The 17916-nt window shown below is 38.2% G+C and overlaps 1 protein-coding gene across 2 annotated transcripts in view; it reads left to right on the top strand.

Moving 5' to 3' along the window:
- Nucleotides 1–17916, top strand: part of LOC148946611 (uncharacterized) — a 51875-nt gene that overhangs the window by 20230 nt on the left and 13729 nt on the right. The window lies entirely within an intron of this gene.

The raw sequence follows: 17916 nt of genomic DNA, 5'->3' as shown, positions 1-17916 counted from the left end.
TTCCGAGAAACCGTATTTGTTATTGTTGTTCAAGCCAAATGTTATGAGTTTCCAGGGTAACAGTTAGATCACGTGTTTCCTTCTCAGCCAATCAGAGGGCTTTGTTTACATAACAATTTGACCTTGAGATTTCGTATATAACGGGCATGCAATGTGATTCAATTATCAGAAGGTATTGTGACACAATGGATAGAACAATAGATATAATTGATGAGCTTGAGGCCTTGACAGCCACAGTTTACCATGTAAGTACATTTTTTATTTTCAAACGAATTTTCCTTGGACACCCTCCAGTATATTCAGCTAAAACGTAAATATATTCCTTTACCCCCTAACCCCCCCCCCCCCCAAACCATACAATCCTTATACTCAATGGAAAACGTAAAATATATTCTTTTTACCCTAACCCCCTCCCACACTGTTTTACAATCCCAAATTCTTACCAATAGAAATACCTTTTCGTTAAATTCCACTTTTTATTTTCCTTGGTCACCCTCCAGTATATTCAGCTAAAGTGTCTGCTGACTTCTGTCAATTTTTAATGAAAATCCCGTTCTGTTTTGACACAATCTCCAGCACGAGGCCTATTATTAGCTGACACCCTTTCCGGTTTACAAACGCGATCAACGGAACTATTCTTCCGTCAAAATTAAAACACACTGATGCAATACTTAAGCTAGGGCTACACAACCTGCATGGAAGTAGAGAAACAAGTTATTTTCGAATTAGGGTCTAACAATATCCCCCCCCACCCCCATTGTCTTACAATCCCAAATTCTCGCAAAAAGAAATACCATTTCGATAAATTCCTTCCCTCTATATTTCCAGCTAAATCCCCCCCCCCACAAACCATACAATCTTTATACTCGATGGAAAACGTAAAATATATTCTTTTACCCTCGAAACCTAACCACCGCAAAAGAAATACCTTTTCGTTAAATTTATTTTTTCTGTGACACCCGTCGCTATTGTTATTAAGCCACAAACTTGACTATAAAATTACGCAAGGTTATAATTAATTTGTCACCCTTTTACGGTGTGTTAACGGTATCGGTCTAGCCAAAGGGTTTGTTTTGGTTGTCAAATTCAAACGATTTTAAGCAATAATTAAGCTACGCCTATGCAACCTGTATAGAAGTAGAGAAATGCATTCTAAACAAAATAATTGCTAACAAAATATATTTAGGACATTATGTAAAAGAGGGGAGGGGACAATACATCGCTTCTAACAGCTTCGTTGTAAGTAAATTATGTAAAAGGAGGAGGGCAATGCCTTCAATTCTACCGCCATCAGTGTAAAATGAAAACAAACTATTTCTTCGCATTAAAAGTAAAGGGGTATTCGATGTGTAGACATTTACACCCATTGACAAGAAAACTAATGTGTAAATATATGCGTTGCGTGTCTAGTCATGTTTTTAATTTTTTTCAAGCTTTCAATAAAGTTTCTTTTATATTCCCGGGCGTGAATCCTGGATTTTTGTTGGGGGAGGAGGTTAGCACTTTTAATAGTGAAAAAATAGAAGAAAAGATAATTGTTTCTTACCTTAATTGCTTCTTCCTCATTTAATGATTTTAGCTATAACATTTGAATAAAAGGTAGTAAGATATACCTTTCGCTTGAATAAAACGCATGATTAACTCAATGAGAGGGTAGACATAGGGTGGGTTAATTTTCCTAAATTTAGGGGGGAGAGAATATGGCTTTTTTGCTTTACTTCTTTGCGATAAATACTTTTCTAGACAAAATTATAGTTAATAACTTTCTTTCTTTAAAAAGGGAGAAATTATTTTGATTTGATTTTTTTTTCTCTTCTTTAAGGCAAATTATGAAGAATTTGCGGACCCTACATTGATGAGAGCTATGGCTGGCGCAAATAGCGAAGAATGCTCGTCACCGCCACCCACTAAGAAAGCGAGGGCTAAGAATGCGCCCCCTGCGAAGGCTACTGTCATGCAATATGGTCGCTGGACAAAACCCCCCAGCTCCACGCTACTTGACCCAAGGCAACCTCTCAGAAAACCAAAGAGAGACTGGGCGAATAGCTACAATGCCGAAGCCCCACATACGCAAGCTTTTTCAAGGGTCTCAGAAGCTGTCCCGACTGCACAGGTCACAGCTCCTGTACAAGAAATTAATGACATCGCTTGCACATCCGCTCTCCTTGGTCCTCTAATAGCTGCCCCATCGACGCTAGGTCAGGAGTTTACCCTCCAGCACGCACTACCTGGTCCTTCGGGCACCCAAGCCCAGACGGATTATGCAAATGTAAGCATTTTTTTCCTACTTCTCTATCTCTTCCAATGTTTTTTTCTGTTTCACTATTTTTCAATATAAACTTATCTCAGCGAGATATTCACCCCTCACCCCAACTATTACATATCTAAATGTAATTTTTTTAAAAAGAAAACACTCCTCTTTTTTATAATCTTTGCTATCGCTCCGATATCTCATAAGCGAATATTTTTATGTAATTTATAGTCAATTAATAATAACCGCCTTTGAAACTGGAAATGCTATTTTTTCTAATCTTTGATATTTTCTCTATTGCTAACACAGATAATTTTGGGTACCTTTGAAACTGAATGCTCTTTTTCACATAGTTTTAAGAAAGAGATTATCCCATCTGTCACATATTGACGTTCTAATTTGCACTGAATATTTCTATCGTGCCAGAGATTTTAGTGAGGGGAAAGCGAGTTAACGGTTCAATCCTGGAACATTTGCGCGAGAATTAGAAATATTTCAACTTTTGAAGGGCATTATGTAAAGGGGGCTGGGAAGAGCTGTGGGAGGTGCTGCATGAAGCGCTGCGGGCCCGAGAAGCGCCGCAGGGATGCGCCGCGGGCCAGAAAAGTGCCGCAGGATGCGCCGCAGGGATGCGCCGCGGATCAGGAAAGCGCCGCAGGATGCGCCGCAGGGATGCGCCGCAGGATGCGCTGCGAAAAAAAAAAAAAAAAAAAAAAATGCCACATTCTATTTCAAATATTAGATTTTCGTTAAGTTGAATTAACCAAATACATTTAAGAAATAAAAAATTAAACAGGTGGGAGGATTTGAAAATAAGCCATTTATCATTCATAGGTCGGTGAATTGGCCACCTATTCGCTCTGCAGTATAGAGGAGGCAGAGAAGTCAGTGGGCTTTCAGGACAACAAAACGTGGATCAACTCTATTGGAGTAACTTTTAAAATCGACGAGTATTTAAATGATTTTTTAAATGTAGAAGCTAGCACAGTTGAGCTGGTAGACTTGAGCCCCAACACTTTGCAGCCTTTAAAGGATTTTACTGAAACCCCTCCTCCTCCAACCGTCAAGACAACAAAGAGTCCTCTTTGCTCGAATGACTTGGAGTTGACTTAGAATCTTGTTCAGCAGCTTGGGGGAGGGGGTATAAATTTTACTGATTTTATATTATCCACCAAAATATTAAATAATAAAGCTGTTTTCACTGCAACATTTGGGGATCTCTTTAATACACTTATGAGGGGAAATTATGTGTTTGATCCCGTAGAGATTGTGCATGCCTATGTAGATAAAATTCGTGCACGACAGGAGAAACACAGTCAGGTGTGGGGGGGTCGGGATTCAATTAAAGTTTCAATTGTTTTAAAGGTTTTTTATTTAAATAAGGGAAAAAGCGAGGTTTACTATCATTTTATCAATTCAGAGATTCACATAATTTATCCGAATTTAAAAAATTTTGAGGGTGTTTTTAGTGAGTGGGTAGGGCAAATTATAGCGCATCTCAAGAACTATAATGAAAATGGGAGTGGCTCAGTATTTTATTTATTGAAAATTTAAGTGTAAAAATTTGTAAATTTAAGAAAGATTTTATTTTAAGAGGGGGGGCTAGGTCTGAAAGGGATACTATTTTGAAATATAATCCATATCTATTAGGTTGTCGTGGGGTCAAGAAGATCTGTTTTGAAACAGATCAAAAGTGTTTCAAATATGCTTTCCTCATATCAGCATTCGAGCCTCTAGCTCGTGACGCAACTAAGAAGAATTTAGATCATTGGGCTGTACATGGGAAGGACGGGTCCGATTTCCCAGTTGTAGATTTTTCTTGCTTAGAAGGAAAATAACCAGTACAGCTTAGATCCATTGATATTTTCGAAAGGGCTAATGCTCATTTAAATATCGGCGTTACTGTGGTACAATACGAAACATAATTTAAAGATGGAACTCGTTCTAAGAATAAGGGGGTGGTATTCCCAGTAAGGGGCCCGTCAGTTGATTTGGTTAAACACTGGGTTTGGTTGTTTTACACACCGCCTAGACAACCAAATACAATTAGTCATTTCAACCCGTTCACTGACAGGCGTCGCGTTCGGGGGGAGGGAACGCATCGGGGGGAATGTTTCTACTGTCCAACATGCCTGTCTCGATCCCGTAGTGATATAAAACTGCGGGATCATATGAGACATTGTAGACAGCATGGTTATCAGACAGTGGAAACAGTTTCAGGGGATAGGGCCATTCATCGCTTTAAAAATTTCCAGAACACCCTCCTCCAATGCAACAAAATATCTTTAGACTGCGAAGCGAAGCTAGTAGAGGTGAACGACCCCCAATATCCAAACCATGTCAAAGAACACCAGGCCATTGCAGTGTCCTATGCACATGTGCAAAGAGATAGTTCTAACACTATGCGACTGTTAGAAATAGTTGAGATAGTGGATGAGGGAGATGAGTGCATGGTCAAGGCATTGACTAAACTAATTGGCATGGCTAATGGCGCTATCTCTCGTTTGAGAAATACACATTATCCAATGGAGCTGTCTGCAGCGGATCGTCTCGCGATTAAAAATCAAAAATTTGTTGGGTTTGTATGGGGGAGTTTGTAGAGGATGATAAGGGGACTAAAGGATAAAGAGGGGGGAGGGGGAAAGTCAGAGACCATGATCATTTGTGGCAGGAAATATCATCGGAGGGTAGTAATTTTAGGGGGGGTAGCGCATCAATCGTGTAATTTAAACGTTAGTCAACAGTTTTTTATCCCAGTTTTTATTCATAACTCTAATTATGACTTAAAATGTATTTTACCTGCACTGGCACGAATGCACCGGGAGGGAGGGGGAGTAGACAGTCCATGGGTAAATAATTCATTTATCTATAATATTATTCCCAAATCAGCCGAGAAGTTGTTGCTTCTTGAACTGAAATGGCAGGTAGTGGATAATGAGCGTACGTGCTGGAATAAAATTAGGTTTTTAGATTCTTTTAGTTTTTTCCCTAAATCCTTAAGTCAACTAATTCAAGTGCAGAAAAGCGACAATTTTGATATCTTTCCCTTGCTTAAACAGCACTTTCCAGACAGTGAAATGTATGACTTATTAACCAGCAAAGGTGTATATGCATACGATTGTTACTGTTCTGCCGTTCCCTTAAGCGAAGTGAACCTACCCCCAATTAAAGCATTTCACTATTCACTGACCAACAATGAATGCACAGCCGAGGATTATGAGTTTGCCAAGAAGTTGTGGGCTAAGGGGGATTGTAAAAATGGGTGGGATTATTGTAGACTGTACTTGGCCAGTGACGTTCTAACTCTGTTGGATATAGTCTGTAAGAATACAGACCAGATCTATTCAGAGTTCGGGTTAGATATAGGATATTATTTTTCTACACCCCATTTAGTAATGGATTTAATTTTAAAAATTAGTAGGGAGGAAATAGGCCTAATCACCGATGTAGATCAACACCTTTTTTTAGAGCGTTCAATGCGGGGAGGGTATGTTTTTCACGGGGACCGCGTCTTATCAACCGATCCGATCGGACAAAGCACCGGTGTAAAGTCAAATGCAGTTTTCTTGGACATGAACTCGTTGTACCCATCGGCAATGTCCCACTACTCTTTTCCGTGTGGGAGCTATCAATGGCTTGAGAATCCTTGCGAGTTCCCCGACATTAACACCGTCGAGGACAACGGGCCACAAGGATGGTTCTTTGAAATTGACGGTCAGATTCCGCTGGCGCTTCACGACTCTGTCAACGGTTTTGTTTTTCCCTGTATGAGTCGACCAATGACCAGGGACTCATTGAGCCCCTACAATCGATCATTGGTTGAGGATATGGGGATGCACTGGACTCCCTCCAAACAGAAACTGATTGTTGATTTGGACCCTAAAGAGAATATCGTTGTTCACCATGGGCGTTTGCACTGGATGGTGAACAATGGTTTCAAAATCACCAAAATACATAGGGTCCTGCAGTTCAATCAGAAATCTTATTTGAAAACGTTTATCGATACTTTTGTCGATAAACGTTCTAGGGCAAATTCAAAGGTAGAGAAGGAATTGTACAAGCTCATTCTAAATTCAGCGTTTGGCAAAATGTGTGAAATCGTACGCAACAGATCTTCCTGCGACGTCGTGACTGACCCTCTAGAGTGTGCACGAATTATTACCGACCTTAATTTTACATCATTCACGAGCATAGAGGCTGGCACGGTTCTTCTACACAGGAAAAAGCGAAATGTAGTACTGAACAAGAATATTGCAGGAGGTAGTTCAGTATTCGAAATTTCAAAAAAACACATATTGTCGTTCTTTTACAATATGTGCAAGGTGCAATGGCCACGGGAGGGGAAGGTTCAAGTTTACTATGGGGATACAGATTCTCTGCTGTTAAAGGTAAATGGGACTGAAGATTTATTGGGTGATTTGCAAAAGGGGGTGCACATCAGCTCGCGGATGGATTTCACCAACTGGAATCCATCCTTCTACCCCAAGTTGGTGAACAGTCAAGCCCCCAACCAACTCTTAAAATTAAAATCGGAGACGGGGAGTGATTTGATATCCAGGGGGGTGTTCCTGGGTCCCAAAGTTTATTGCATTGAAACACAGAGTGGGGATGAAAAGAAGGCGTGTAAAGGGGTGCCTACACATTTTTTAAAGATCAATTTTAACATGAGCGTGTACAGAGACTGTGCAGAAAGTAGCCTAGTGCCAAGAGCACAAGTGCTTGCAATTCGCTCTCTACAGTAGAGAAATTATACTGTGAGAGTAGAAAAAAAAATGCAATGTCATGTATATCTGACAAGGTCTATGTGCTCGAGAATGGTGTGAGTGTCCTGCCTCATGGTCACTATCGTATTTCAGACCGAGTTGAATGCGTAGACTATCGTAATCAACTTGGTCTGGATAAACTAGCCTAACCACCACCATTCAACCTTTCATAAATTAACCTAACCAGCTAATCTAACCCAAGCACTAACCACCACCACTAACCCATCCACGACCCCGGCGAAGTGGCGACAACGATCCTTTGTCCCTCATAACTCCCGGGGGGTGGGCCCGCCCCATGGCCGGCGCCCGGGGGGGGGGGGGTCCTACCTTTTAATTCACTATTATGTTCAACTGTGCTAGTTCCCAGTGTATTTTGTTGTTGTACAAAAAATTGTTTTTTGTTATACAGAAAAGTGTTGTGAAAAAATTGTTGTAGATGGCCAAAAGTGCTGTAGATGGACAAGGGTGTTGTACAGAAAAGTGTTTTACAAAAAGTGCTGTAGATGGACAAAGGTGTTTAAAGACAAAAAGTGTCATCGTTGTTCATGTTGAACAAATAGAGTTTTCATGTTGACAAAGTGTTCATGTTGAACAAATATTTGTCGTAATAAATGTTGCCATGAAATTTTGTTTTTGCTGTTCTTGAATAGATAGATCTATGGGAAAATTACTACTTATTCATTGGACACATATGATTTACAGTTAGTCATAGTCCGACTGTTGTCAACAGCATGTATCAATTTAAAACGCCCTTCAGATCATTTCTGTGTGGACCCTCAATGTCAGGGAAAACAACGCTTTTAGCTAGAATAATTCAAAATTGCGATAAAATGTTTATAGAAAAACCGAAAGAAAAGATACTATTGCTATAGTATTTGGCAAGAGTCCTATGATAAAATAAAAGCTATTGCCACCACCATACCAAAACAATCCATACGAGGAATTGATGTTTTCAATAGTATTGAGTTGAACTCGTGGTTGATTATTGATGATTTGGATGAATCCATTGAACAATTCTCACAGGAAATGCTGCCATTGTTCACTGTCCGATCTCATCATGAGCACATTTCCATAACCCTAGTTCTACACAATCTGTTTCATCAGAGCAAATGTATGCGAACCCTTGCTTTGAATTGCACTATCTATATTATCTATCGAGTCGTTCGTGATTATATCGCGCGAATAACACTCAAAAAAAAGATATAACCCCGCACACCAAAAAATATGTTTTCGGCATAAACACAGGCGACAAGCATGCCCAATGGTTATTTTTAATTGGATATTAATATGAAAACGCCTGAGGATTTTCGTGTAGTCACCGACATTTTTGACAATGAAATTACAGTATATCTTTCAGTGAACAGTAAAAAAGGCTATTAGTCACTATCATGACACTGAAGAAACTACACGAACAACGCCATTTAGTTTCAGTTCTAAGCACTTCAAAACCCTTCCTTAGGAAGGCCATACTTAAACATGGTGTCGACAATGATTTCATTAATCTAATATCTGAACTTCGTTTAAATTTAACTGAGGGCAATGTTCAACTGCCAGAAGGATTTAGACAACAGACAAAGCAACTTCGTTCCATTGTATGTGCCTTGGATTTTAAAAACAAGGTAAACAAATTTAAAAGAAAACGGCTCCTTCAAGCAGGCGGTAGTTTCTTCACACTTTTATTGCCGATAATTGAAGGACTTGTAACCACTTTTCTCTAGATGGCCAAACCCTATAAACTGACACCATATGAACTTGTCCTCTCGCCCATCGAACATTTTGAAGACAATCTAAGCAAATTCATTAATGATGAGAATATTGACGATGACAAAAAACTGCTTTTACTTCAAGATGCATTGCGACGTATGGACAAACATAAACCTTATCGTGAGAGACCCACCGTCGCTGTCGCCGCCGATCCCTCTAAACAGGAAACATCTCCTCAAGATTCAGCAGCACTGCAATCAAAGGAGAAAGAATTGAATTCAATTGTATTGAAAATTGGAAACCTATTGACCCACTCATATCGGGAACAGAGTAAAAGAGTATTATCTTATCTTATATTGGGATCTGGTGATCAAGTTCAAGTTAAGAACACCGGGAAAAGAACTATAATTCAGGTAAAAAGTTATAATCTAGTTAATTTAATTTGTGATATGGTGACGAATTGTAAAGGACTCTTATCCTTTGACGATAATCTATACACCTTTCTAAGTGTATCAAACTTTCCCAAAAGTCTTATTGGCAATAAGCAAATTCTAAAGAAACTAAGAGAATATAGTCCTCCAACAACACCATTTAAAAAAGAAGAAGATTCAATTTTTGAAAATACTAGCACTACTGATTTTACAACACCTGTGGCTGCTAGTCAAAAGCGAAGATGAATTGATTCGTCCACCAGTGTGTCAAAGTGGAGTCGACATTAAACTATTAGTTTGCGTTCAAAATGGTTGAAGTTCTCAAATGTATCTTTGAAAGTGTCGGTAAGGTAGGAAGTTGAAGTTCTCACAAAACGCTTTCCAAAGCTGTATCTGGCACCGCATTGAAAAAAGCGAAAGAGCATTTAGTAAATTAGCCAATTTATACACTACATCGGAATTATAGACTTCGCTATAAGCACTATTGACAAACAAAAGCGTTTTCCCCTCTGCATATTACACAAACTGATCTTTAAACTTTAGATATAGTTCGGAAGCGTCACAGTACCCCCTACAAATATATTCTGGTGGCAATCACTGCATTTAGTCGTTATGCCTATGCCATTCCACTACGATCAAAGAGTGGTGTTGAAGTTGCTCAGGCCATTGAAAGTATTCTTGAACAGGATTTGTATAGAAAAATTAAATCGTATCGTAGCAGTGAATTTGTTAATCCACATGTGCAAAAGGTTCTATTCAAATATAATACTTCACTTTATCATCGTCATACTCCTATAAAGGCTGCATTGGACGAACGATTAATAAGAACGATTCGTCTTTTAATTTCAAGATATTGTACATTGAAAAATACACCTGCTTTTATTCATGATTTAGACAAAATCATGCAGATATACAACCATCGACCACATCGATCTCTGTCCAACTCAAGCCCTCGGGAAGTTCCTTACAGTGAAAACACATTTGATGCTTTTCTAAAGCAATACTCCAATGGCAATGAGAAGAAAAAAGAAGAAATTCAATGTTGGTGATACAGTTCGAATTAATAGAACCACCAATAATTTTGAAAAGGAGAATTATTTATGGAGCACCGAACTTTTTAAAGTGTCCAAAATTCTAGACACTGAGCCCACAACGTATCGGCTACGAGACACCAAGGATGATGAGATTCTTTGTGGTTTTTATGAATATGAACTGCAAAAAGTTAGAAACACTAGTGAAATTTATCAAATTGAAAAGATATTAAAGAGTCGTACTCGTAGGGGAAAGAAACAGTTGTTTGTTCGTCCGCTAGGATACAAATCGGATTTTGATTCTTGGCTCAGTGCTGAAGATATAAACAATGCCCAATGATTAATATGTGACCTTCATGTCAAATGTTTCTGATCCTCTCTACAATGATCTGAATAGAACAAGTGATTTTTTGGACAAAACTCTCCCCCATCACCAAATTCGACAGAAAGTAAGAAGTGGCTCTTGTCGATTCTATTCTCAAAAATACTTATGACATCCTGAGAAAAGATCGTAAATATGAAATAAAAATTAGACCCTATGATTGGCCGCCACCATCAAATTCAAGAACAAATTCAAAAAATCAATTGGTTGGATTATCCATATGTTGAATTACCCTACGAGGAACTCACCTGCATGAATGATTTATGTCGTACTATTAATAAAAGAATTTCCGCTCGTAAAAAAGGAGCTTTTCATTTCAACTATTTAAAGGAGGAGGGCAAGATCTACATTAGTTCACCTATTGCCAACGAAAAGGTTATTCTCAATGATAACCTAAAGTATGTTCTTGTCTTTAAGCTCACTATAGTCAACGTTAAAAGGGCCGGAAACTATAATTCCATTTTTGCTGAATACCTACCTGCCTTCTTTACAGACACAGGTATATTTTTCAAAGCTTCATTTTTGAAAATATCTCGTGTTGGTAATTCTAATGTTCCCCTCCTACGAGTTCTTGAATGAAAAACCAATCAAGAGCATATTCACCACTACAATATAAAGCATCTTCAGTATATCCCCGTAAACACTTCCTATTTAGAACTCTGTCAGTTAACACTAAGAACTGAATTGGGTGATCCAATAGCAATTTCAAAAGGTTTGGCTGTGATTACATGTCATTTTCGCCCCTTCGTTCAATAGCAAGATGTATAATAGAAAAGTGGTATTCACCTGTCCTGATATTAACTTCTATGTTAATACTCTTGGCCCAAGACAACAGGGCAATGTAATGGACTATTACAAGGGTCACTCGTCAGTGTCTGGCTACGGTCTTGGCAGCTGGTTTTCTAAGCTGTTTTGCTCTTCACTACCACTGGCTAGAAAATATCTTTTACCGGCTGCGACAGATTTTGCATCCTCTACACTATACGATTGGGGCTCTGGCAAGGATTTTAAAAAACGTGCTACGGAAAATCTTAGGTCCAGTGCACGAACCCTTGGCGAGAAATTAAAACAGAATGGTAAAGGTTTAAAAAGGTCAAGAAACAACGCATCACTCATCAGTCTCTACTCAGGACGAAAACAAAATACATCCCTTTTGTCGAAGAAAAGAAGGAAAAAGCCGACACGTAGTGTGAACAGAAGCCCCAGGAATAGAATTGTTAGATCGAAACTAGACTTCTTTTCCTAAGATGTCCTACCTGCCGCATAAGGATTCTCAACCTTCAATAACCGCCTCATTGAATCTATTCAATGCTGAAAATGTTGATGTGAGTGTCAAGCATGGATACTATGAACAATTTTATCCACTACAACCCCTCTCCGATAATATCCACTTTCAAATTTATTCCAATGAAGACTACTTTATGGACATGTCTTCAACATTTATAGATTTACAAATGAAAGTCCGGAAATCCGATAATACAATGCCAATTCGTGCCGATGGAATATCCTATGAAAATTGCATACTACATAATTTATTTCGTCAAATTAGTGTCTACATCAATGGCACGCTGGTTAGCACAAGCAACAATCTCTCAAACTATGCAAGCTATATGCAATTCATGTTGATGACACCCAAGTCATACAAGGAATTGAGAGGCACCTGCAATGGATATGAATATATTACTAATACTGATAGTACAGATGCACTTAAAAATGCTGCAACTAGTGAATTACATCTAGTTGGAAAAATATGTCATGAAATATTTAATATATCCCAATGGCTGCCGCCCAATGTTAAAGTGGATATAAAATTGACGCTTGCTCCATCCAATTTCATATTGAGAAAGGAACTTGCTGACAATCCCGATGTAAGTCTCTCCTTCACCTCAGTAATACTTCATGAACTCAGACAACGGGTCATGAGTTCAGCTGCTTTGGCCTTGGATAAGCTAAGAGCCAATGTAAATAATATTAAACCACTTGTTCCTCATACAATCACCAATCAACGTCATATTGCAATGGGGTCACGCACCTTCACCGATTCATCCTTTATCAATGGCAAAATCCCCTCGAAATTGGCTTTGGCATTTGTAAAGAGCGCCAATGCAATAGGATCATGGACTGAATGCCAACATAAATTCGAGATGTTTGGACTTTAATCTCTTGTGTGCAAAGTAAATGGTATCCCACTCTACAATCTATCTTTTGATAAATCCTATGGAACATTGTATGAGTTGACCGTGCAAACCCTAGATCATGGTTCGCAGCTATTTGAAAATGGTATAACCGAAAATATGTTTGCTAAAACACATGGAATCATTGTATTAGATTTGTCTGGCACACGGGATATGAGTATAGTATGTACGGGGACTGTGCGTTTAGAGTGTACATTTGACGACCCATTGGCTGAGAGTATTGCACTAATCTCACTAAATCAATATGAAATCTATTGGGAAATCACTCCCGAAGGCAGTGTTCTACTACACTTGGCGCCATGAACACCAGTCAAATAATCAGTGTATTTAATCTGGACCCCTATATGTCCCAGAACAACTCCTATTGTCTACCCTCAGACTATCTTGGAAAAATTCAACGCACAAGCAATACCTTAATTATTGTTAATAGCAGTCCCTTGACTGTGCTGACGGGTCATTGGCTGTGCATCTTTCAAATAACGAAGAATATCGAGTTTTTCTATCGTCTTGGCCTACCCTATACTTTCTACACACCTCACATCAGAAACTGTATTGAGAGTAGTAGGGAAACGATCATTCAAAATCGGAAGAGGTTGCAGGATCTAACGACTAAAAGCAGTGGCTTCCATCCGCTACTTTATTTTGTCTTCCAATGTATTGGCTATACCTACATGCAGTTTCTCCACATTTATAGTGGCAATCCACATCTGAATGACTTTCTAGTGGAAAATATACTTACAAGTGTATTTAATATTGATTTCAGTGACCTAAGAGTAAAGTGCTTAAAAAATTTTTGTGAATTTGTTTATTAATAAAATGTATATATATACAACAATGTCTTTAAATCTTCACTTTTAGATTTCTTCATCGGTGTATAGGCAACTGTCGTGAACCACTAATACTGGTAAATCATTTGGATTCACTGTATATTGATCTTGATTGACGGCAAAGTCAGAGTCACATTTTCTGCAGTACAATGTAACTTCACTCTTGTCATATCTCTTTGTATAGTCAATGATACTATTTGCATTCATATTATGAAATTCACGAGTTTCAATCTGTCTATTTGAAGCAATATCACATACTGTGTTTTCAAGTGGTGAATCGCATTCGGTAACTGCCAAATAAAAATCAGATGCTTTATAGTCATAATAGACAGCGTCGTCACAGTGGTGACGTAGAAACCAGAGTGTCTTGTTACCCCAACAGTTGAATCTTAGACCAGAGTCCTCTTCCCTGAATAATTTAAACCCACGACAATACCAATCTCGTAGAAATAAACTGAAATCACGTTTAGGATTCTTTCCAATCATAGCGGGGTAAGTATTCTCCCACTGATCGCATTTATCATTGTGACAATTGGAGCAGAGGTGCCCACTAGGGAGAGAGTCACACACCTCTTCAAGACATGAATTACATCCTTTAATTTGTACTGCATAGCCTCTGTGTAATTTGCAAGGATTACATAATTAACACTTTTCATTATAGTCATCAATAATTGTACAATTCTCACATTGAGTCCAACTGCCAAGAGTGTACATGCACAATGGGCATATATAGAACATTTTGGTTTCTGATGTTAACTCTCTCACAGCTAACACGAAACTGATCGTCCTTGCGCCATAAATTCAAAGTGTAGGACATGGGAGAGGAGTAACTCTATGACGTTACCTCTTTCGAAGGAGGAGCCATCTACATTGGCAATGAAAGTATATCTACAATGGGATTTCGCTTTGTTCCAATTAATATATAAATAAATTGACTATAAGCATTTGAATTACATTTTAAAAGTTTCATACAATAGTCCAATGGGGATTATTCCAAATGGCGAGAAAATCATCATCCAAAATCAAATGTTTTTCCATAAATACTAGATTTGATCGAATTCTCTCTTTTTCAAATTTATTCATTTTTCAATCCTTTCACTCTGACTGCTGACTCTAGACTGACCAGAAAAAAAAGTTCGCTCGGAAACAACAACAACATTGACCTTGGCATTCGCTGAGAGCTTGCCCAAAACAACAACAATAATATTGACCCCATTAACCACGTTCTCCCCCTTATGACTCTATCGCGTGCCCAAAACAACAACAACAACATTGACCCCATTAACCACGTGTTCCCCCTACTGACTCTATCGCGTGCCCAAAACAACAACAATAACATTGACTCCATTAACCACGTGTTCTCCCTAATGACTCTATAGTCCATGAAAGTGACAAAGTTCCTGTTTTTCCATTCTCACTGACAAAATCCATAAAAACATCAAATAAATTGACCAACACACATAACCATCCATGAAAAACATCAAATAAATCGACCAACACACATAACCATCCATGAAAACAGACATAAATTTGACAAAGTTCCTGTTTTTCCATTATCACTGATAAAGACCATAAAAACATCAAATAAATCGACTAAGACACATAACCGTCCATGAAAACAGACATAAATGTGACAAAGTTCCTGTTTGTTCATTCTCACTGACAAAACCATAAAACATCAAATAAATCGACCAACACACATAACCATCCATAAACTATGTAAAAAAAGTTGTAGGTGGCAGCAGGGGTGAGTGATGGGAGTCAATAAGGCCCTTCTACTTGCGACCCACTCCCCCCCTCCCCCACTACCAGAAAAAATCCCCTCTGAAAATGTCTGTATACTTCCCAATAACCAATACTATATGTTAACATTGGGTAAAGTTCATAACTTTCAGCCCTCCCCCGGGGACTTCGGGGGATTAAGTCATCCTAAAAGACATAGTTATCATATTTTCGACCATGCTGAACAAAATGGCTATCTCAAAATTTTGATCGGGAGACTTTGGGAAAAAATTAGTATGGGAGAGGGCTATTTGCCCTCCATTTTTTTTGTCGCTTAAAAAAGGCACTATAATTTTATTTTCGTTCGAATGAACCCTACAATGATATTCTTGGATCACTAGGTTGATACGATCACCACTGGGGAAAAAACAAAACAAACAAACAAATAAACACCCATCCGTGATCTTTCTTCTGGCAAAAAATGAAAAATTCCACATTTTTGTAGATAGGAGCTTGAAACCTCCGCAGTAAGGTTCTCTGATACGCTGAATATGATGGTGTGATTTTCATTAGGGTTCTATAATTTTGAGAGGGTCTTTTCCCCTTTTTTCGAAAATCAGCCAAATTTTATCAGGCGCGTAACTTTTGATAGGTAGGACTAAACTTGATGAAACTTATATATTTGAAATCAGCATTAAAATCTATTTTTTTTGGTGCATCTATTAGTATCAAAATTCCGTTTTCTACAGTTTCGGTTACCATTGAGCCGGGTCGCTCCTTTACCACGAACTGTTTGATATTACCACTTCTGTTTAGTCCGACAATATATTGTCAAACGCTTTATTTTATGTCTCATCTGTCAAAAATTGTAGATAAGATTTGCAAGGGAGCGGAGGAAAAATCCCCCAAGCATTTTCTGAGAAAAGACCCCACCACTTCAAAATATTAAGCCTGTACCCTGAAATTTTATACTGGCATTTCACCACTACCACCCCTCCCAAGATAATATTCAAGGGGTACATTTTTTCAGGGACGATTATCATTCTTGCATTGTCATTCAGAGGTTAATTTTAACTTGTCCCCACTAACGAACAAGGATTAAGAGAGGCGGCGGCCCTTCTCTTATTTAGAATCAAACAGTTCGTGGTAACAAACTGTAAGTAAGGAGCGACCCGGCTCAATAGAAACCAAAACACTAAAAACCAGAATTTTGATACCAGGATATATCAAAAGAATTGGATTTTTACGTTGATTTTAAACATACAACTTTTATTATGATTAGTCTTGCTCATCAAAGGTTGCAACCTGAGAAAATATGTCTGGTTTAGGGAAAACGCCCCCTAAAAGTCATAGAATCCTAAGGACAACCACACCATGGGATTCAAAGTATCAGAGAACCCTACTGGGTGGAGAGGGGGAGGATGAATTTTCTGATGGGGGGATTTTGCACGGAGAAAATTCTCCATGGAGAGGGAAGTTTCCAGACGGTGAACTTTTCAGGGGAAATTTTATGCTGAGAGAATTCACCAGATTCTTATGCGAAATTTCTTTATATGTTTTGCTTTTTCTTTACCGACTCAATTTTACGCGTGGAGGTGTTAGGGGTAATTGTCCATGGTAAATTTTCACTAAGATTCAATTGTCCAGAGGATATTTCTGTGGGGAGGAGGATTTTTCCGTGAAGGTGGGGCCAGATTTCCTGCCTTATTTAAAAACCCATCAGAAATTAAATTTAAAAAACGAGTTTTTTCAACTAAAAGTAAGGAGCAATACTAAAACTAAAAACGAACATAAATAATTCCATATATGAGGGGGGGGGTTGCCCATCCTCAACACCTCGCTATTTACGCTAAAGTTTAAATTTTGTCCCAATTCTTTAAAAATGACTCCTGAGACACAAGGGTCGTTAAATTAGAACAATAAATAACTTTTAAAAGTGCCAAAAAACCTTTAGCGTGAAGAGTGAGGTGTTGAGGAAGGGTAACCCCCCTCGTATACGTAATAATTTCTGTCTGTTTTAAGTTTCAATGTTGCTCCTTACTTTTAGTTAAAAAAAACTCGTTTTTTATTTAATAGCACTAAATATCGATACTAAAAACGGTTTTAAACTAAACTAAAAATTGAGTTTTTAAATAAAAGTAAAAAGCGACGGAAAAACTTTAAACGAACAAAAACTATCCTAGATATGAGGGTGAATGCGTTATCCTTCCAACTAACCAACCCACTCTTTACGGGGTCTTTCGAAAAGCAGTGTCCCTTTTCTTATTTAGAATAGCAATAAATATGAACATTAAAAAGGAAAAAAATAACCCAAAACAATTTTTTTCAAATAAAAGCAAACAGATATGAAAAACTTAAAACGAACAAAAATTATCCTAAACATGAGGGCCTATACGTTATCTTTCTGCCGAAGCAACCCTCTACGTTGGCAACCGATCATGGACATTAATTGCAGTAAAAAAAAAAAAAAAAAGATTGGGGTTGTTTGAGCTTTAGCACCCTCCTCAGACAAAGGATATTTCTGTTCGGCTTAAGTGCTGTCACTGCTGTTTACTGTCCTTTAAAAAATGTTTTGATTCAGTTAGTTGCCTAAAGGATACAAGTAAAAAC

This window comes from Artemia sp. Qi Xiang Cuo, chromosome 11, assembly GCF_049724085.1.
Source record: "Artemia sp. Qi Xiang Cuo chromosome 11, ASM4972408v1, whole genome shotgun sequence".
Lineage (NCBI taxonomy): Eukaryota > Metazoa > Arthropoda > Branchiopoda > Anostraca > Artemiidae > Artemia > Artemia sp. Qi Xiang Cuo.
The sequence above is the reverse complement of the archived record's forward strand: the minus strand, read 5'-3'. Positions and strand labels throughout refer to the sequence as shown.